This window comes from Tympanuchus pallidicinctus, unplaced genomic scaffold (genome assembly GCF_026119805.1).
Source record: "Tympanuchus pallidicinctus isolate F22 unplaced genomic scaffold, pur_lepc_1.0 scaffold6, whole genome shotgun sequence".
NCBI lineage: Eukaryota > Metazoa > Chordata > Aves > Galliformes > Phasianidae > Tympanuchus > Tympanuchus pallidicinctus.
The window spans coordinates 3,754,993-3,776,720 of NW_026294780.1; the positions used below are offsets into that span (position 1 = coordinate 3,754,993).

Consider the following 21,728-nt stretch of genomic DNA (forward strand, 5'->3'; position numbering starts at 1 on the left):
TCTTGGTTTTTGTAATGGCAAAAAAAAGCAATGCCTACAGAATTTCTGGAGCTGGATACCATCTGAATCAGTCTCCCAAACTAAGCCCAGAGGTAGCAGAGATTTTTTTGTTCATTTGTTTGATGGCTGATTTTTTTTTTTTTTTTTAATTTTATTTTTCCTTCACATCTCGAAGTCTGTTTTTTGTTTCTTTTCAAGAAAAGGCTATGCACTAAGTAATGTAGATGTTTCTTAACAGTCCATGTAACTACTCTCAGATCATGAGATGGGTTGTCCCGTGTCTGGATACATCAGACTACTTACTCTTAGGGGTTGGCTGTTAGGAACTGAGGAAGCTGAGAAATGACTACTGTATAGATGGTGAACTCTTCTGTCATGAAGACAGAAAAAAAAAAAAAAAAAAATCCACCAACCAACCAATTTTTTTTTTTTTTAAAACATTATCTCCCCAGCAATTTCTTTTACCATATGCCTCATTCAGTGATTAGTAGTGGATGAAAGATTCCAGCAGGGCTTTCACAACATTTCTCATTGTGAACTGTATCAGTGTTCAGTATCTCCAAAGTAATAAGAGTGTCTTAACTTTTGTGAAGTACATACTGGATATATTGCACAAACTAGGAGAGCTAGGAAGAAATATATTTTTAGGTCCATGTATTAAGTCTAATAGTTGTTATCTTTCCTCCAGAATAGATAATACTCAGCAGATTAAACCCCCCGTGGGATCATTAAGAGTATATTCAATAATATAATATAATAAAAGTGTTTGCAGAGAGATCTTGCTTGGTTCTCCATATGGAATGCTTCATCTCCCCTACCACAGAGGTTTCCTTCCAAAGCTTTAGACAGCTAGGTTGACACTAGCTAATCTTAGACCCTCATTGCAGTTGTTTTGGAGAACAAGAAAAAACACTTGTTATCAATGTTTACAAGTAATGCTTTGTTAAGATAAATTCTAGTCAGTGAATATAAATTTGATCTTGAGCCATTGACATTGTTTAAAAGATTATATGTGGTTGGCATTGCTACTCTAAGATCTTGCCTGAGTTACTCATGTTATTTCTGGTGCAACAATTGTGGCAGAAACACCTTACATTCTTTCTTTATCATTATTTCTGTTTATGTAAAGATACAAGTCTCCTTTTAACATAGTAGACTACAGTTTTCATGGCAATAGAGTTTTTCGTATTAGACCATCTGTGTCATTTTCAAACACAGTTTTCCATATGAAGGTGTAGGATTTCTGGATGTTAATATGTTTGAACACCACTGGTAGGACAGGGTCTATCCTTAATATAAGATTGTTATTTCACACTAGAGATTTGTGTGATCAGGCTATTGGTCTTTTTGAACTTTTGATGGTAGCATGTTTTTCCACACATTTTGATGTGTGTTGTTAGTGGTATCAAGAAGCCTAATTCTTCCATCTAAATTTTTCATTCAGCAGTTTTAGTTACACGTGAAAAATATAATCTTAGTTATGTTGACTACAGTAAAAGAGCTTTTGATGTGTTTGTTATCAACCAGTGCATTTTTTTGTGAGACCTACTGCTGAAAATATGGTTTGTCATAGTGTCTTCTATTATGCATAATTTAAAAGATTATTATTATTATTTTTTATAGCATATTTTGGAAATAGTTACAGTGTTTACATTTTATGATGGTTGAGGCTTAAGAACTTTAACTTTCACCTCTTAGTCATTTACAATTTTTGCTGAACAGAAAATAGTGGAGGTGACTGTGCATTTTGGGGGTGGCTAAGTGCAATGTTGAACACTTGGAGGACTAAGTTCACAGTAGAATTGCTGGAAATATTAGAAGGACAATACCCATGTGAATTTCCTGTTTAAATACATTTCACTTCAGACACAAAGTTTGAGCTTTCAAAAGCAATAACAAAGCCAGTACTTTCCATTTTCAGGCAATCTTGAATGTTTTTAAACCCCAAACTTCTTTTAGTTATGTATTAATTGCAGTAAGAAATTTTGGAAGTAGAAGACAAACTTCATTGTATATAATCATAGTTGAGCATGAATATTTCAATTCTATAAATCTAATTAATGATAAATACTTCAATTCTGTTTTAAATTTGTGCAAACAATACCAATCGATAGTAGCTAAAATAGTGCTTTTGCAACACAGGTCTCTAAATTTAGTGAGAACAGTTAATATTTCTCACATGAAAAGGCCTAAAGACATTTAGTTATATGTATTTTATAAATTTAAACACACTTGAAAATTATTTTTCAAATAAAAACTCTTCAAATTATGAACAAGAACATACATATACTTCAGATCTTTTTTTTGTTGAGCGTTTTATTACCAAACAAAATATTGAATGTGTCTACTTGATAATCTTCAATTGCTTTTATGAATAGTGTTGTGGATTCTTGGATTTTTTTTGTTGTTGTTTTCATGAAAGCAGTAATTTTTAAAAAATAAATTTGAAATAAATACAAACTGAAATTCTGAAGAAAAAAAAAAAAAAAAGCAACCGTCTGTAGTGGTTCATTTTCTGCGAACATCTGTCATTTGAATGCCAGCTAGGGAGGTTTGTTTTTGTGAGGGCATACATTCTAGTTAGATTTTTGAGTGAAAGAGTAAGCAGAATTTCTGTGTGCATAGATAATCAGATAGCAACAATTTGTATTTCATTTTTGAAAGTGGTTACATAACAGGAATCTCATTCAAATGAAGAGGATCTGTGTTTTCTCTAGATACAGCTCTTTCTCACTATTTAAACTTCACTTGCAACTTCATAGAATATTTGCAAAAAAATGTGAGGCCTTTCCCAAAATAATGCAGTTAGGAGCAGCATTAACAGAAACACTCCCGGGAACAACAAAAAATATTTCGTCTTTGCATCCCATGCTATACTGAGCGGGATTTGTTATGGAATTATTATTAGCTAATGATTGCAAAGATGTTTGTCACTTTTTTATATGTGGGTCTTAATTGCACCTTAAGCAGATTAATAGAATAAAAAAATACTGCAAACTGGAGAGCTTTTCTGTGTTTGTGATGTAGATTACATATTAATTGAATATCCATAGTATTTTTAAAAACTTTAAATGGTTAACTGCATGCAGAATGTCTTTGTTGATATGCTTAACTACAGTGAAAAAGCTTTTCATAAGTAGGCAGTTAATTTTGAAGCATAACACGTAGCATTCATAGTTTTTGCTGCTTGAAAAATACAAGGGTTTTATTGCTGCTGGGGTTTGATACCAGTTCTATATTTTGAAGTATTAGATTTTCAGAGTATTTGAAATTGGGTCACTTAGCTGTCTGATGTAAACTCACTTTATTATTAAGCTCCATATTAATATTGATTGTGTGTATATGTTTCTGGAGACTGTGTGTACTCAGAATAGTGCATCTACAAACAATGTGCAGGACTGTGCAGTGTGTAGCTCCAAGTTACATGCATAACTAGACTTAATATACTTACCAGAGCTACATAATTACTACTGCACAGTCCTGTGGATATTGAGCACTTTGATCAAATAGAAAGTCCTCTGACATTCGGCTTCTGTGACCTGAAGTGTTGTCTTTGCAAAGTACTACAATATAATATGTAAAATACCAACTTGTTCAGAGTTCTCATGGTTTCTCTATGTAACTTTTAGGGTTTATCGTTAATTCCTACAGCTTCTTGAGGTAAAATTTGTCCTATGTTTTTCTTCTCTGTGAGAGACTTCTAATATATGTTTATCTTTAATACTATATTTGAAAATTTGTAATAGTTATTATTGTCAAAGCTATGTTTTTAGATACAAACTGTAATTTTTCAGTAGCAACAACCACTTTGTACATCTACCTATGTCTGTCAGAATTTCCTCCCAAAATCATGTGGTCAGTACAAGGCTACAGCTTCATTTGAGACAGCAGTTATGAGATATGGGTACTTAGATTGCATTCTTCAGTCTGCTGATTTTGTAAGAAATTTTATTGATTTCAGAGGCCTTTAGATCAATCACTTACTCAAGGCAACTCTGGTCTTTCTTCAACTTTAGAAACTAAAGTAGTAAAAGGTCAACATATTCATAATTTAGTCTTGAATATCTCTGTTCTTCCAAGTAACAGTTGGGCAGGGAAGACAAATAATTGTAAAGAGGGTGGGGATACTGGACCCAGGACAATCATAAATTTGTTTTAGTTGTGACCTATAATCAACAACATAATATATAACTTACTGCAGGCATTGACAGCAATGGGCAAGCAAGTCCTTCTCTGCAGGGCTGCTCTCAATGAGTTCTTCTCCCACTCTGCATACATAATTGTGATTGCCCTTACTCAAGTATGACACCTTGCCCTTGGACATGTTGAACCTCATTAGATTCCCATAGGCTCTCTTACCAAGCCTGTCAAGGTCTGTTCAATGTCATCCCTTCCTTCTATAATTATCAACTGCATCACTCAGTTTGATGTCATCAGCAGACTTTCTGACTCAGTCCCACTGTGTAGATTGTTGATTAAAAGTGTTAAAGTGCACTGGTCCTATCCAGACAATTCCTTATCCATGGAAAAGTTCACCTTTCTGGTAGAGTCTTGTGGAATTTGTAGGGACTTGTCTCAAACCACTTAAACAACCCAGGCTCTGAGGGTAGGGGCTCTGATTAGCAGGCATGTCCAACCCGTGGCTCAGGGGCCATGGGTGCTGGCTAGCTTGCAATGCAGCCTGCCTTTTGTCCCTGCCAGCTCTTCGTCATGGAGTGGCCCCAGGCATGCACTCATCACTCAGCAACACCCAAACTGTCAGTGCACTATTAATACTGTGTAGAGTGAAACCAGGGCACAGGGAGGGCAGTGCTGCACAGTGCTGACTCAAGTGATGGCAAATAATTTGTATGCATTTTGGTACATTGGCTGAACACAGGGCTCTGAGCAGTGAAGAATGTGCAGCCATGCTCTCCGATTTGATAAAGGAGTTTGAGAATAGGTTTTAAGATTGCAAAAAAAATTGTCAACTTATGTTTGTGACACCATTTTCAGCTGATATAAATACATGACCTGTAAATTTTCAAATGGAATGTACAGAGTTGCAATCAGATATTCAGTTCAAAAATCTGATCATGTCTCTTTACCAGACTTCCATAATCCCTCCCTTACCAGTGAAACATATCCTTAACTTCACAACCACAAGTTACTCATGTCATTGCATTTTGGCAGTACATGAACTTGTGAATAATTTTCAAGGATGAAGTACAGAAAGAGTAAAATTTCATCAAAAATCTCCATTGAACACCTTGACAGCTCACTAAAAGCTGCAACCACTGCCATCAAACTGGAGTGATATATTTGTTTCACAAAAAGTCACATATCCCATTTGTTTAATGTTTTTTCCTCTTTAGTAGTGCGTGCGCAGGGACAAGTGTAAATAAAGTTGAAGTACTCAGAGATTCCTGAATCTTCTAAAACACTGAACAGTGCAAACATGAGAAAGTTGCCACCTCAAAGGTGGTCTCTGACCAACTAGATTGCATAAAAGTGATTGTGTGGAAGCCTAATTTGATTTCAAATCTGGTCCATAATGCCAATTTAGTGTCTTGTCCCACTTGGTAGGCTGTGAGGGAGGTATGTGATTTTTATTTTAGTGAAGGATTTCCCAGATCTGCGAAGTCATGCAGTGATGAGGCTACTGTGACTTAGTTACTTTAATGACTCAGGGTCTGTAACAAGGTTGAACAACCAAATAATTCATTCAGTTTACTTTCCTCAATATTCTACGATAATGAGAGGTACATGAAATCACGAATTTGATAAATAGCAGTAAAAACCATGATAAACAGCAAAATTGGGCAAATTCAGTAACAGTGAGGATCATACTTAAGACAAAGATTGGTGTGTCTAGTTGGTACAATCCTGGGATAGAGTACAGAAAGAAATAGGCAGGTAGATATGAAAATGAAGAGGAGGAGAAAGAAGTAGATAGATATAAATGCATCTTAGGATCACATGATGATATCTTCAGTTCTAAGACTGCGGGTGTTCAATCATCATGTTCAATCAAACATAAGGTAAACGTGCACATTCATCTTTATATAGAATAGCCTATCTGAGGGAGGCTGCACTGCAGGTCTGTTCCCAGTAATATGGAGAGCGTAGTTTATTTTTCTGTTCCAAAAATTCCATCTCCTCTGCCCCTTCTTTTTCTATAAAGCTTGTTTCTAGCCACTCAGCATGTGTTGATATCCAGGGTATTTCCTCCCCAGGTACAGGCCTCTGCACTAATCTTTTTTAACTTAATGAGGTTTCGGATGGCTCATTTCTTTAGCCTACTGACATCCTTCTGGATATCAGCACAATCCTCTGGTGTATTAGATGCTCCTCCCAACTCTGTGTCATGAAATCTGTTGAGGGTACAAACTGCCCCATCATCCAGGTCATTAATGACGATGTTGAACAAGATTAGACCCAGTGCTGACCCTTGGGATACAATGCTAGTTACTGTCTTCTGGAAGATTGTGTGCCAGCACCAGTCTTACTGGTTTAGACATTCATCCAGATTTCCATCCATTTCATTGTCTGCGTATCCAGCCCATACTTCATCAGTTTCTCTGCAAAGGTCATATAGGAGACAATTCTGGAAACTTTACTGAAGTAAACGATATCTATGGTTCTTCCCTTGAATACCAAGCCAGTCTTTTCATCAGAGAAGTTTATCAAATTGGTCAATTATGACTTCTGCATGAGTCTATGCTGCCTGATTATGACTGCCTTCTTGTCCTCCATGCACTGGAAATGATTTCCAGGATTATCTGCTCCATCAGGTAAATTTTGAATTAAGAAAGAATATCTAGATGAATCTATTTAATCAGTACTTGAATGCTGTCTGCCACAGTGGCCTTTTTAAAATTCTTCCAAGATGATCCTTTTGGATTGCTTTTGTATTTTGAGTTTGTTGTGTTTTTTTCTCCCAACGCTTTCGTTAGCAGTCTTTGTGATAACATTGTTCATTCTTTTCCATCAATCATTTTGAGAAAAAGAAGAATGAAAAAGCACATTCCCTATTGTCCAAATGATATGGATTTTAGTTGCTTCCTCTCAACAAATAGAAAAGCCATTTTTTAAAAAAGGCAAATGGAACCATGTGTATTACATTTTATAGCATGCTATCAATGCTAAGTCTCAACCAGTCTAAACAGCTTTATGTAACTTACCTGATGGTTTTTATGTAGGTCTGTGAAGGATGTGTTTATGTCAGCCCTTATCTTATGGTGATAATTCCTACTCCAGTAAAAACTACTTAGAACAAATAAATTTTTAAATACCTTTTGAAGAAGAAGGGGCGTGGGATGGAGAAGGAGAGAAACTGTCAAAGTAAATGATAGGGAATTATGTATAATGGTCAAAGGCTGTGATACAGTGATGACCACCTCTATATATTTCTTGCAGTTTTGCAAATTCATTTTCATCTGTTTATGTAGATGTTGTCATTCTTTCTTCATCACCTTGGCTCCAAGCTGAATTTGTGGAATGAAAAGTGACTGTTTCAAAATGTCATTAATTTAAACTCTTACTGTAGATGTACTGAATTAAGGCAACTGATTTGCAGTGAAATATCTGAGGATGCATGTTGGCACTGCTCTCTCACTCAGATGTGTGGGTTTAGTAATCTTTTGCTGAAAGTCAATGGTAAACGCTGTGTCTGCTCTAAGCCATCAATAAATGTTGAATAGGACTCACTTGCATTTAGCAAGCAACTTCTGAAGTAATGCCAATGTTCCTTTACCTCAACCAGATAATTTTAATACTGTATTATGCTGTGTCTCACTTATCTCTATAGTTTGCTTAAGGTTTTATGACTAAATTCTTGGTCATATTTACAAGATATCAGTCTATGTAGCTATGTTTGTAACTTGCAGGACACCAAGAGAAATGGAATAATAATGCATACATTTTAGGTGGAAGTTTATCTATGTGCAGAATTGTTAAATAACATATGAAAATTAATAGTACTTTAAAGGCAAAAGCCTTGCTACTCTTCTGCATTTAATCTTGGATAGTCCATTATCCCTGTACAATCTGAACCAAATATGGTCATAGGACTATGGTGGATTAGCCTTGGCTGACAACCAAACACCCATCCCAGTTCATTTTCCACAAATTGAATCTATTTTGCCTGTGATGGTAATTGGTAATCAGTCTCCCTATCTTTATTTCAATACACAAGTTTTTTCATCCTATTTTCTCTCTCTCTCAGTGGAGATGGGGAACGAGTGAGTAGATGAGTAAGGAATTGGCTGCTGGCCAGATCTAACCCACCACAAAGGTTTTCTATTTACTATTTTTTGTTATATATTTGTTATATATTAAGCATGAAATAAACTTTCAAAATAATGGAAACACTTGGACTTGGAAGGCAATTTTTATTGCATTTTATTTTTGATTCCTTGTTTTTAACAGACAGTCTTGTGTTATAATCTCAGTTAGGTAATCGCAAATTTTAGTAAGGCTTGCAAAGATCACTCATTTAATCAGCTGATGCACTTAACAACAACTACAACAACAACAAAAAAAAGATGAGATTTTGAATGCAGAAGATGGTTCCCTCAGTGACTAAATCCAAAGCCACAAATGGTACACTAAACTCATGGTTAACAACAGCTGTTCTAAAGAAATGTAGATAAGAACATTTTCACAATATAAGAAATGTGTCAGATATGCCAAGTGAGAGGTAGTAATTTTGTTACAGAAAGAAGTGCTAAGGAGGTGGCTCAGTAATGTCAAAAGTACTGAAGATACAATATTACAGGATATTAATAAAGTGAAGACCTTTCTTGGGAAGTAACGGAGACAACAGTAAAATTCATATTGCTGTGGAGTCTGTAATTTTGAGAAGCTGTTGGAGTGCTGGCCTAAGCAATCCAGTGTTTAGGTTTATCATGGAGATTTTACTAAGTTTGAGTAGAGAACAAGGAAAGTTTCAGTAACAGAATGCTATAAAACAAGCCAGTGATAAATAGCTGTTTCCATTCTTGACCGATAGTGTGAATTTATTCTGCTACAGCGTTTGAGTTGTTTTTTTGTTTGTTTCTTTGTTTTTGTCTTTTTTTTTTTTTTTTTTAAACTACATAGTTTTCATGGAGTTGGCTGCATTTGTTTCACAACGTGGGTCTAGTTAAATCTGATATTTTTTTTATATGTGATCATTTTACTTGCAGTTGTGAATTTGATGTGATTGTGTCATAGCATCATAGGAGCTGGTGGCTCTTCGAGGCCTGGAGGCCAGGAGCACTAGAGGCTCCCCATGGGGGCTCAGGAGCCATAGCAGCCCATTTCATCCCACTGCCCCACCAGCAAACTCAGTGGGGAGGGAACCAACCTCAGTACCAAGCACTTCCCTGGGGACCAGAGGTGGGCCAGTGGGTGAATCCATGTTGGGGCAGGACAGGGCTCTCGGGAGCTGGTGGCTGCAGAGAGGTGTCAGGGCTTGGAAGGCTGTCAGGAGACTGTAGGTGGGGGCTGAGGGTTTGCTTGGGGACGTGACAGGCCAAAAGATTTTCTCCAAACATTTGTTTCAAACATGCAGTGTAGGTAGGATGGATGCTATAATCTGATTTAATGAAATTGTAATTTGGTAGTGTAAACACTTTGAAAGCTCAGTTTTTAGATAAGGAAATCTTAGAACTTTTAGAGATATTTTTGCTAGTCAACACTCTGCTTTATATCATTTTCCAGAAAGCATAGGCTGTGGTGTCTCACTTAGGAGTCTGCAGCCAGCTTGTCAAGATTGAATTGGAGTAGTTCCATTTTCCTTAGTTGGCCTCACTGTGCATGTTCTGTCTGCAGAGAAAATGTTTAGATAGTATAGGAATGAAAATTTATCCAGCTAGATTGGGAAAAACCTAGGTGCTGGAATTCTGATTTCAGTCTGTTTGTTGTCTTTAAATTTCTCTTACCTTACACTACATGTTTTTGGGAGCAAGAAGGAAAAATAGCTCAGTTGCATACAACTATATTGTTCAATGATTGAAAATCATTATTTCTAATATATAGGAATGTATTTCTAGCTATGAACATTTGAAGGAAGATAATTTCTTTGTGAATTACCAAGGTTCTTAAAAAAAATCATAAGGGAGAAAGGCAGATACATTTATCAGAGCTTGCTTATGCACAGAGAGGCATACATGATTTAATCAAGGGTAATTGCTTTACCAGTAATAACTTGGAAGTGACACAAATAGTCAACATTACTTTGAGCATAGCAAGAGCCTTACTGTAATAGCTGTTTAAGTGCCTTTCAGCACATTTCTTGCTGTTACTTTCAGAAAACAGAAATGATATTAAAAGGCCCAAGGAGACTTAACTGCGCTTGAAGTGAGGACTGAATAGATGATTTGAATTCTGTGCCACTGGGTGGATTATTCTGTCTTCTGTTCATCTGGTTCTCTATCTACTATCTCTGAAAGCTGTACCTTGACAGGCTTGAGGGTTATTATGTGGAGCTCTTGCTGTTTCAACTGATCTTTAATTTTCAGTATGTCTCAGCATGATCTTAAAACTCTTTTTGGATTCTACTCCTTCCACATTCGGTTTGTCCTTAATCATTTTTTTCCCCTAGATTTCTCTTTTCCCCTCCCTTTCTCCTATCTTTCTCCTTTAGTTGTGTTTTGTCCTCCTTTTCCTCCTCCTCCTTAATCTCAGGCTTGGCTTTTCTTTTCTCCTTGACATGGGATCAGGCTTTTCTTTTGACACAGGACTGGCACTCTGCCTTCTCTTTGACCTTAGACTTAGCCTTTCTTATGTCTCTTATTTTTGTTATATTTTATGTTCTTTGCTGGCATTGCTACCATCTGTCCTGGAGTTCCTCAAAGGGGATTTGTCATTTCATATACCATTCAGAATTTCTTAATGTAGCAAATCACACTCTTTTGCATTATCAGCAATTCTGCTATGTGTATTACTGTCCTGAGCTCAGGCTTCATGAGTTTAATTCTTCCTGACTTGTAGTAGCAGTTTACAAATTCTTCAGAAGGCTGATTTTTGTTGTTGGTTTTTTGTTCTTTTTTTGTTTTGTTTTGTTTTTTTTTGCTTTAGAATTCAGACTCTGTCTGGCATCATTATTTCCAGCCTGCATTTCATTTATTTATTTATTTATTTATTTATCTACCTATCTATCTTTTGTTTTATTGGAGAGAGGAAGTTGGTTGGGGTTTTTGTTTTGCTTTGTTTTGCTTTTTTTTTTTTGTGTGTGTGTGTGTGTTTTTTTTTTCCTCAGCATTTTTTTTTCTGTTTCCTTTCATTATTCTTCTTAACTGCAGTATTAATTAATAGGCTTGTCTGCAGCCATGTTAAGCTGATATTTTTTATCCTTTAAGCTGTGAGATTTTCTTTTGTTAATGTTGCAAAAATCTTCAAATTTCCTAATGAAACATGTATTATAGTGTATTCAGATGTTTACCCTTATTCTTCTGGTTAGGATTTTTTAATCTGTTTTATCATATATTATATCTTCATTTTGATGCAGGTAGCTCTTGGCAATTCAAATGTAATTCACATGAGAAATGAATTTTCATTTTTCCAGTCTTATTAGAAAAGATTAGTACCTAAATACTTTTGAAGGCAAGATTTTTCAAGAAATGTCAGTTTTATTTTGAGAAAAATGTACCTCTGCAAATTCACCTCACTTGTTCCTAGATGCCATTGTGCTTTATAAAGAGCTTCATTCTTCCTTGCTGGAAAGCATCCTGTGGTGATGGCCTCATCCTTTCAGATTCTGTGGTATTGTGGTTGGTAGCAGCCTTTTTTCTCTGAAGAGTAGACTCTGATTGTCATTTATGTAAGGCTGTTCTACTGACTTTGTTCATCTCTGGTCTCTGCTTGGGTTTATCCTGGTCTTGCAGATCTTGCACAGATTCATATATTCCTATTCTTTCTTTCTTTCTTTCTTTCTTTCTTTCTTTCTTTCTTTCTTTCTTTCTTTCTTTCCTTCTTTCTTTCTTTCTTTCTTTCTTTCCTTCCTTCCTTCCTTCCTTCCTTCCTTCCTTCCTTCCTTCCTTCCTTCCTTCCTTCCTTCCTTCCTTCCTTCCTTCCTTCCTTCCTTCCTTCCTTCCTTCCTTCCTTCCTTCCTTCCTTCCTTCCTTCCTTCCTTCCTTCCTTCCTTCCTTCCTTCCTTCCTTCCTTCCTTCCTTCCTTCCTTCCTTCCTTCCTTCCTTCCTTCCTTCCTTCCTTCCTTCCTTCCTTCCTTCCTTCCTTCCTTCCTTCTTCCTTCTTTCTTTCTTTCTTTCTTTCTTTCTTTCTTTCTTTCTTTTCTTTCTTTCTTTCTTTCTTTCTTTCTTTCTTTCTTTCTTTCTTTCTTTCTTTCTTTCTTTCTTTCTTTCTTTCTTTCTTTCTTTCTTTCTTTCTTTCTTTCTTTCTTTCTTTCTTTCTTTCTTTCTTTCTTTCTTTCTTTCTTTCTTTCTTTCTTTCTTTCTTTCTTTCTTTCTTTCTTTCTTTCTTTCTTTCTTTCTTTCTTTCTTTCTTTCTTTCTTTCTCTCTTTTTTTTTTGTAGCTTATTGCTGAAGCTACCCACCTTTTCTGTGGGATATTCTAGTTGCTTATGGCTGAGGTTTCAGTCCTTCACCTCTGGCTTCAGAGGAGTGTCAGTATTTTTCTGCTTTATTTGAGTATACTACCACAAGGAGATACTTATGGAACAGGCAGAAATCAAGACCAGAGGCACAGGTAGCTTCAAAAGTGTAACTATTTAAAGAAGAAGAAGATGAAGCAGAGGAACATGAGAAAACTATGATGTTAGGGAGAGAGAGAAAGGAAGAAAGAAGCAGCATGAGTTCTACTTTATCTTTCTGATCTGCTTGAAGATAAGAAATACAGCTGGGAATATTATCATTTAAGGAGACTGTGTAGTCAAGAGATTTCCTGTCTTTTTCTGATGTGTTACTATTCATTAATGTTGAAAAAACAGCTCTCCCCTGGAGATTTTTCTTTTTGGCTGAATTCCTCTGTCTGGTCAGAGAGAGAATTCCTGCACATTTAGCAAGGTAAAAGATCCATTTCATAACCTTTTCACTACTTGATACTTACATTTGTTCTAAGTGGAGGCAGTAATTTACTATCACTCATTGCTTAGATATCTGTATGTCAACACTACCCCAATATATGCTAAAAGTGGGTGGTTTGATTCATTGCTGAACGCCCACATTCTTTGAATGGTCTTTTACCATTTGAGATGCCTGTGTTCCCTACTAATATATAAAATAGATTAAAATGTGTAATCATTGTAATGGATGCTTTTAAAGATTAATTTAATGCTGCTAAGACTCTGTTTATAATGATATATTTTGTCACGTTATGAATGTAACTGCTCCTACCAGAGTTACCATAGTCCACCTATACTGATGAATAGAACTGAGCATCACAGAACAAATTAAAAATCTTACTTTTCAACTGCATATTGTGAAGAGCTATCAGATGTTTTTGGGGATGTCTAGAGAGGCAATCATGTAAAAAAAAAAAACAAAAAACAACAGCAAACAACAAACCCCTACACAAACAAACAACAAACAACACTTTTTTTTTTTTTTTTTTTTTTTTTTTTTTTTTCCATGAAATAGAGCTTTTGTTTCTCAAGGAAGGCTTCAGGAAGTAAGATTAGGAGGACTTTCAAAGTCCCTTAACATTTATATTAGACTTTTGTTTAAAAAAAAAAAAAAAAGTTACAAATACAGAGGAAAAAGTGTCACTCTAAAAAAGAAAATACGTATTGAAGACTTCCATATTTTATCTTACAACTTGACTACTAGTCTTCTGATGTGTGTATATACTTCCACAAGAGCATGCTGGTAGAAAAGAAGTGCAGTATTTGCAGTTCTCTTTTAAAGAGCAGTTGCCTATTAGGGAGATAAGTTATAAATAAGAGGCATAATCTACATGAGCAGTGAAATCTCCAATAGAAATGACACTGTCATATGGATTGATTTAAGGCATTATCATAGCTTGGAATAAAGAATGCCCTAAGCTTCAACATGATTCCTCAAAGGGTGTGTATGAAAATGTATACTGCTGCCAGGTTTCCTGTGTGATAAGTGTCCAGATGGACGCTTTCACAGTTTAGTTGGAATGTTTCACACATTTTTTAATCATAAAAAATTGTACTTGACTCCATGTTCCTAAATTAGTTCTTTTCAGACTGAAATATCCAACCAGACTGAGAGATTGAGATATCCAACCACAGGTACATAGTTCTAGAGGTAATCTCATCTTAGTTACATGGGATTGAGAATTTCATTGCAGCTGTTCCAATGAATAGCACTTACCATGAGTGGTTTGGCTGTAGTAAGTTTTTTTTTAAAAAAAAAAAAAAAAAGCAACAATTGTTCAGTGTGATTAAGATTGCAGTATATGACAATAGCATTTCATTTAGACTTTATTGTGGTCACAAGTTAAGTACAAAACCTGATATAGAATAGTAGTAAGAATAGTGGGATTACTTTATGTCCTCGCTTTCACCTGTCGTTTGTTTTGCAATTATAGTTTTCATTTAAGGTTTTTGTCTATATTGATTAAGATAGTGAAAATATGAATAAATGATATGTAGTATCATGGTGCACTAAGAGATACAAACAAAAACCAATACGAGTAGCATATGTACTCGTATTGGTATGTAGCATATGTAGCATATGTGCCATAACTTGCTATGCTGACTTTTGTGAGAAGATGTTTCAGCTGATGCAGTCTTCAAACAAATGCAAATTATTTGAAGTAACTTTTTAAAAAAGTTATGTTTTGAAGTTTAAATTCCAGTGTCTCAGTGTAGTATTGGCAAATATTGGTAGTTAGTCTGTCAAATATCTAAATGGATAGTTTATTGATAAATAAATTACCAATTAAAATGTCATTTGCAGTATAAGCTCCAGTTGTGAATTATTGATTATTCAAAAAGAAATGTCTGGTACACGTGTAGTGTTTTTCTGGTCATCATAACTTACGTAGAAAACAAACAAAAAATAATACTACATTTTTGTGAAAGATAGTTAAATCCAGGTAAACTAATTGAAATTCTTGAAATAAACCATGCTCAACTAAGACTTAAATATCTCAATCTTATAGAGGATCAGATGAGAAAATGCATTATTGCTATTTTTCCGTAATGCTTTCTGCTGAAGTCTATAGTATATGATTTTGGGAAATAATAAATAACTGTCACTTGATTTAATACTCTCCATTTGAACATTTACAGTATATGCTTAAACAAATATTTTTATAATAATTATGTAAAAAAGTTTGGTTTTTTTTTTCTTTATTTATCTTAAGGTAATTCCCTTAATTTTCTTTCCCTAAAATGAGTACCTCTGTGGTTTTAAGTATTAAAGGAAATTTTGCACGAGAGATTGATATACACAGAAAAAAAAGTTCTAGTAATTGTTATGGCAAACATCAATAGATTATCATCATATTTGTATCTTCTGATTATCTACCTCTATATATTTAATCTGGAAAATCAATATTGCAGGTAACATCGTAAGTGGGTTTTTTTGTCACTAACTGTGACTAATAAGTCTGCTCTTTTTCCTTCTTTTACTGAAGAACACTTTATATTTCTTTCTAACAGGCAACATTTGTGCTGTAACTAAAATGACGGCATGCTGCCTCCTTTGGGGGGATTCTGAAGGTTTCTCAAAGATGCAACACAGTGGTAAGTACTAAAATTATGGTCAGAATAATATTGTTCGTCGAAAAATATATTACATAGATGAATAGGAATCCTCCCTTGCTGATGTCCTTAAATTTATTTGAAATATGTGTTTGCAATATATACTTCCAGTTAAAATGCTTGTGATTTATCATGTGTTCATACAACAAGATCTGGAATCCAGTCCATTCTAAATCGTAATGCTGTTTATGTGCTTATTCATGGTAAGCAGGAATTTTGTATATTTTTCAGTTCTGGAAATATGGAGCAGTACCAGTGTGCAGTTAAAAGATACTGGATTAAAGTTGGCTATTGTGATAGTCAGTCAGACAGATAGGCATGAGAAGACATATCTTTTTCTCTCACTTTATTTGTAAAATAGGAGGTAACATTATTTAATAGTACACATAGACACACACATATATGCAAATGCATACACATATGTACACACATTTATGCATTCGGTATATGGCAGACTGGTTATAAGATGAGGGTACCATTATGTGAATTGTAAAAATCAGACAAAGAAAATAACAGCTTTGTAAACTCTTGTGATTTTTGCATCACTGAACCATATTTATTCCAATTTATTGTAATTTAAATGTAATACAGTAAAAAACATTTGATGGATAGGAGCCTGTTTAATAGTTTAGCATCCATGCTGACCACAGTCATAGCTGAACTCTTAGTGGTTATTATAACAATAGTACATGTATGCATGAATACATACGAAAGATTCAATTACCCACTCTCCTCAGAGCACTTGTGATTTTGGAAAGAATCAGGAAAAAGGAAAACAATTGATTTAAAGAATGCAAAGCTGATATAAATAAAACACAGCTGAAGTCAAAATAATCAGTTGATTTTTTGGAACTGACAGTTCATGTTTAACATTAGCCACAGCCAATTTCCATGAAGGGACAGAAAGTCTAATAATCTCAAAATCTATCAGAGTGTACTCAGGTAAATGACAGAAGGTGGGAGGAATTTGGAAAGAAATCTAAGGGATGGCGTGATTGTAGTTTTCAATGTTTTCATAGCATGTTGTTTGTTTTTCCTAATAATGCAGAGAAAGAAATTCACAGAGAATCAGAAGAAAGGGAAACAAACAACATTAAAAAAGTGAGATAGAGCCTACTGATCTCTGTATTTTAACCTTTAGACATCAGAAGACGTGTGCCTTTTGAAAGTTTCCTTGCTTGTGTGAAGTGATAATTGGACTGTACATAAACTAAGAGAATTAAAATTGAAGTTTTAAATCTACTTCAGATTTATTGCAGATCCTCTGCTTCTGGTTTCTTGAAGCGTAAATTGTCACAAGCATTTATGTTCAGTTGCCAATCCTAAATTACTCACCACAACCACAATAGAAATATGCTAGTGTATGCTAAGGAATTTGATATTTTGTCTGGAAGAAGATTGTATTCTCATGGGAGGTTGTCAAGAAATGAAACAGATCTGAAGGTTTTAAGAAGAGAGCACAAGCCAAACCAACTGTGATGATATATTTGTAGTGGAGAGCAGGGAACCATTTGCATGATCAGAAGAACTGGAAGAGTGGTGGGAATCATTATCAGTGTTTCAAAAATAATAGTTATGACTTTTGCTGTATTGTTCTGTTTATATGTAAAGAAAATACAGAAAGGAATCCCTACCCCTTGACAACTTTCACTATTTTCTTGATATCATTCTCATACAGAACTCCCGCTAAAATTCTTCACCATAATCCTACAATCAAAATGATCCTCCTCAAGGAGAGAAAAGTGCAGTTAGTGTTTAGAGTATGTAAGTGAGTGCCTGCTGGTGATATCCAATACAGTAACAAACATGAAACCAAGTAAATGGTCCTCAGATTTTGATCTTACTTCACAGGTAGAAGCTAGTTTAAATAGTACAATTTCATTCTAAAATCCCGACCTGACAGCTGACTGTGCAGATGGAGCCCTGTGGTAATCTGTGGGATGCTGTGTTGTTTCTTTGATGTAGCCACATACTGTCAGATTCTTGATCATGGTCTCAGACTCTGATCAAGCCTTTTGCCTTGTATCATTTATGGTAACAAATGTGAAGGAATAATGAAGCCTTCACATTAGAAGGCAGGAATAAATCACTCCAGCTCTAATCACAAAATTTTAAGAAATAGATCACTTTTTAGCTGTCTGAGGAGAGCCAGGGCACAATATAACTCCTTCTCAAATCTCAGGATTCAATGTGGTTCATTGGAATCTTTGCTTTTCCTCCTATTGTCATGATTTATGGCCACAAATGGAAGCACTCAGCTGAACAATGCAAACTCTTGTTAAACAGTGCTTTCATTGGATGATTGGTAAATTGAACCTTAGCAAATTATGTGTAGCAGTCTCAATAGCTTCATGACATCACTGATGCTGTGATATGGGAATTTGAAGTGACATATCCATTCTTTCTTTTATTGCAGTATTTATGTGTTTCAGTGTGACTGACCTAACTAATCAAATGTAGACACACTGTAAAGATTTCCACCAAAATGTAGATTTCTGAAGAATCCAAGTAATCTAGATCCGTGTAATTATGATGTAACAATCACAAAAACATTCCAGAGGATTAAATTTATTTCAGGTGGCAATACAATTAAATGTATTTAACACTTTTGCCTAAAATAATTACTGTGATTAAAAAAAATAATGAAAAAATAAAAATAAAAATCTGACACATGATTCCTTTAAAACTTTAAGATGTAGAAACTATTCTTATCTAAGTAATGATTCCTTAAACACAACTGATATTTTAGACAATTAATTTGAACTATTTAAAACTCGTGCATTATTTAGAGCATTGTACCACAGCCAATAACAAAGGATTTAAAATTACCTAATTTCAGTATTATGCAGACTGGATGGCTAATTCCATGAATTACAATTAGCCATCCAGTCTGCATAATACTGAAATATTCAAGCAAGAAAAAGAAATATAAAATAATCACACTGTGTACTTTGCATATGCTGCTCATTTGAGTAATTAGAAAGGTTTTTTTTTTTTAATTGTTATATTAAATTTGAAGAACTTGAGTGCCAGATTTAATATATTTAATTATATAGATATATATTTAAAATAAATAATATTTTAGTATTTTAATTAATGCTTGAATGAGAACATGTTTTATCTCTGTAACTCATAAAAATTAAATGTACTGTACTGAAGAAGGAGTGATGTTTTATCAGCTTGTGCTAATAATTTTTAACCTAAGGAGTAAAAAAACCCACCTCTTTTTGCTATAAAAGGTAGAATACTATCCTTTGACAGTAAAGCCCTACGGTAAATAAATTACATACAGTGTTGTTCTTCATGCTAAGTTCACAACATGCTGTGTTTTCATTCATTAACTGCACAACTGTCATGTTTTGTTTGGATATCTCAGTAGTATGACAAGTGAGACCACTTTCTACATCTTTTGCAAAATACCATTTTAGCTCTGGAATCATCTAGTTTCTAGAGTTGAAGGCAACTGAATAATGATATCCTTTTAATACAAGTTATAACACAAGTTATGATAACCAGGGCCATGTTTGTTAAACATGTAAGAGTCCCAAAGTAAATGGTCTTGTATATACATGACAGGTAATTTTTAACACACATGTAGAACTTTAAGAAAATCAACATAGGAACTGGAATTCAGGGAGAAAGTAGGTGGAAAATAAATCTAGAATTGTAAAGTTTTGCTTTGGTAAATTTTTAAGTAATTAATTAAAGATGAAACCTTTTTAAACGAGGATCCCTTCTGCTTATCACATAGTTATTATATTAGGAGAATTTAGCTTTTTGGATCTTTGTGATAGATCAGGCTGCTTAAAAGCAGACTTCTAGTGCAACTTCAGGAGTCCTGCAATACTCTGTTATACTTCCAGAAGTACTCTAGAAGGCCTCCTGTCTTGTAACTGTTATTTTGTTATAACTGTTATAGACTCATATAGACTCATATACAAGGGCTTCATACTCAAATATTTCCACTTCCACAATCTGGATGTATATCTAGACATTAAGTAAGTAGAGTAGATCCCCACTGAGTTGCTAGAGACCTAGCTTACAGACAGGCTACTTCATTTAGGCAGCAAAGAATGTATTCACTTATCTAGAACTAAAATTTGTTCCTACTTTTTAATTCTGACAAACATAAAACAAACATAAGTGTCAGGCAAGCAGTAAACTAGTCAGTCAAGACTGGACAGCTGGCTGCATGCAGAAGCATATCTTTCTGTCTCTAGGGAAAACTATTATTCCTCTGGGCTTTTCAGGTATCTAGAATATTAGGTGAGATTTTTGTGGCTCTAAGCCTCATTGTGCTTTATGATACAAAAGAGTGGGCCTCTAACGTTTTATGTATTTCTAAGGTTAACTAGTAAGAAACATAAAGACCATTTTGATCCTCTTCTGGATATAAATCTTGTCTTAGATACCTAGGACTATTTTGGATTTGACCTTGTTCATTTTATGGGATGGAGAGAATTGAAGAGGAATTCTTAGTCTTCTAGGAGCTGGCAAGATGAGATGTAGCTATTCTGAACTGCTGGGAATGAATTTGGAACGCTGGTGTTGCGGAAAATTCCGGAGGAGAGGAAAATAGTCTGGGCTTTGTTTTGATAAAGTGACTGGATATTTAAGTGTCTTTAAAAAATGCTAGTATTGTATTGCTAGAGGAAACAATGTAGCATAGTTCTTTAATGATGAAAAGTACTGAATTATTTCTGTTCTGTGCCAAATGCAAGTAATCCACCACAATTATGCTAATCACTGCCCTGAAAACAAATTGATGCAGCTATTGAGTGACTAGGGAAGATAATTTATTTCTTTTTCAAATGTAAAAAAGAAAATTAAAATGCTTTCGCTATCAGAAAGTCAAACTGCTTGCAGAAATATCTTAGAACTGAAAATCACTGGTTCTGAAGGTAAATTTGTTTGTTTGTATATGTGCATGTAAAGTACTTTCAGCCTTAATTGCATGCCAGTTTAGACTCAGACATGTAGTATTCTTCAGCTGTATATTTTATAGTGGCATTTTGCTTTGATATTCTACTTATTCACAAAATGGCTATATGCAGCATTTTTCTATTGAGTCTTTAATATAACAGCCAAAAAATAACTAAAATTCTTTTTTTCAACAATGTTCATTCTTTTAAAAAAAAGAAAAACAAACACAAAAAACAACATTTTCTTCAATCTGTGCTGTTTTGAACTCCATTATCAGTTCCCAAGCAAAAGCCAAAGGAAGAAAACAGAACAGGAATATGGTATAAGTGTTATCTATTACTTGAAATAAAGTTCAAAATTTCTGTATGTATTTGAAACTACTTAAGTCAAATTTAGATTCCATCTGTTTTCAGACTTTATAGTGTATGCTTCTGAAGAGATAAAGCCTATTTTCTTTTTCACCTGATTGCAGATCCATTGGTAGTGATCGAGATTCATCCATATGTGCTCAAAACATGAATGTGGATTTAAAAGTTACACAATTGTTTACAGAATGTTAACAAGACATTAAGTCTTTAAGGCTATATATTTATATGTATTTTGATGGACTTTAAAACTCATCTTTATCATACAGTGCTCTTGCAAAGAGCACAATTTTGTCTTAATTAGAAATATTACTGAAGTTTTTCAAGAATTATAATTCCTTTCTTTCATTGTAGTTATTTCTAATTTAATATTTTCTTATATAAAATACAAAAAACTTTGTATAAAAGCTCTGGGAACAGATACGTATACACATGTATACATATTGGGCCCCTCGCTACAGGAAAGACATTGAGGCCCTGAAGCATGTCCAGAGAAGGGCAACGAAACTGGTAAGGGGTCTGGAGCACAAGTCTTATGAGGAGTGACTAAGAGAGCTGGGATTGTTTAGTCTGGAAAAGAGGAGGCTCAGAGGAGACCTCGTTGCACTGTACAACTTCCTGAATTGAGGTTGTGGTGAAGAGGGGTTTGGCCTCTTCTACCAGGCAACGAACAGGACCCAGGGAAATGGCTGCAAGTTGTATCAGAGGAGGCTTAGGTTGGACATGAGGAAAAATTTTTTCTCTCAGAAAGTGGTCAGGCACTGGAATGGCTGCCCAGGGTG

At 34.7% G+C, this 21,728-nt stretch overlaps 1 protein-coding gene across 4 annotated transcripts in view; it reads left to right on the forward strand.

The window, feature by feature from the left end:
- NLGN4X (neuroligin 4 X-linked) overlaps positions 1-21,728 on the forward strand; it is a 153,369-nt gene that overhangs the window by 12,019 nt on the left and 119,622 nt on the right. For all 4 annotated transcript variants that reach the window (XM_052705749.1, XM_052705754.1, XM_052705750.1 and 1 more), the window contains exon 2: positions 15,557-15,640. The gene's annotated coding sequence lies outside the window, so the exon portion shown is untranslated. The remainder of the gene's footprint in view (positions 1-15,556; positions 15,641-21,728) is intronic.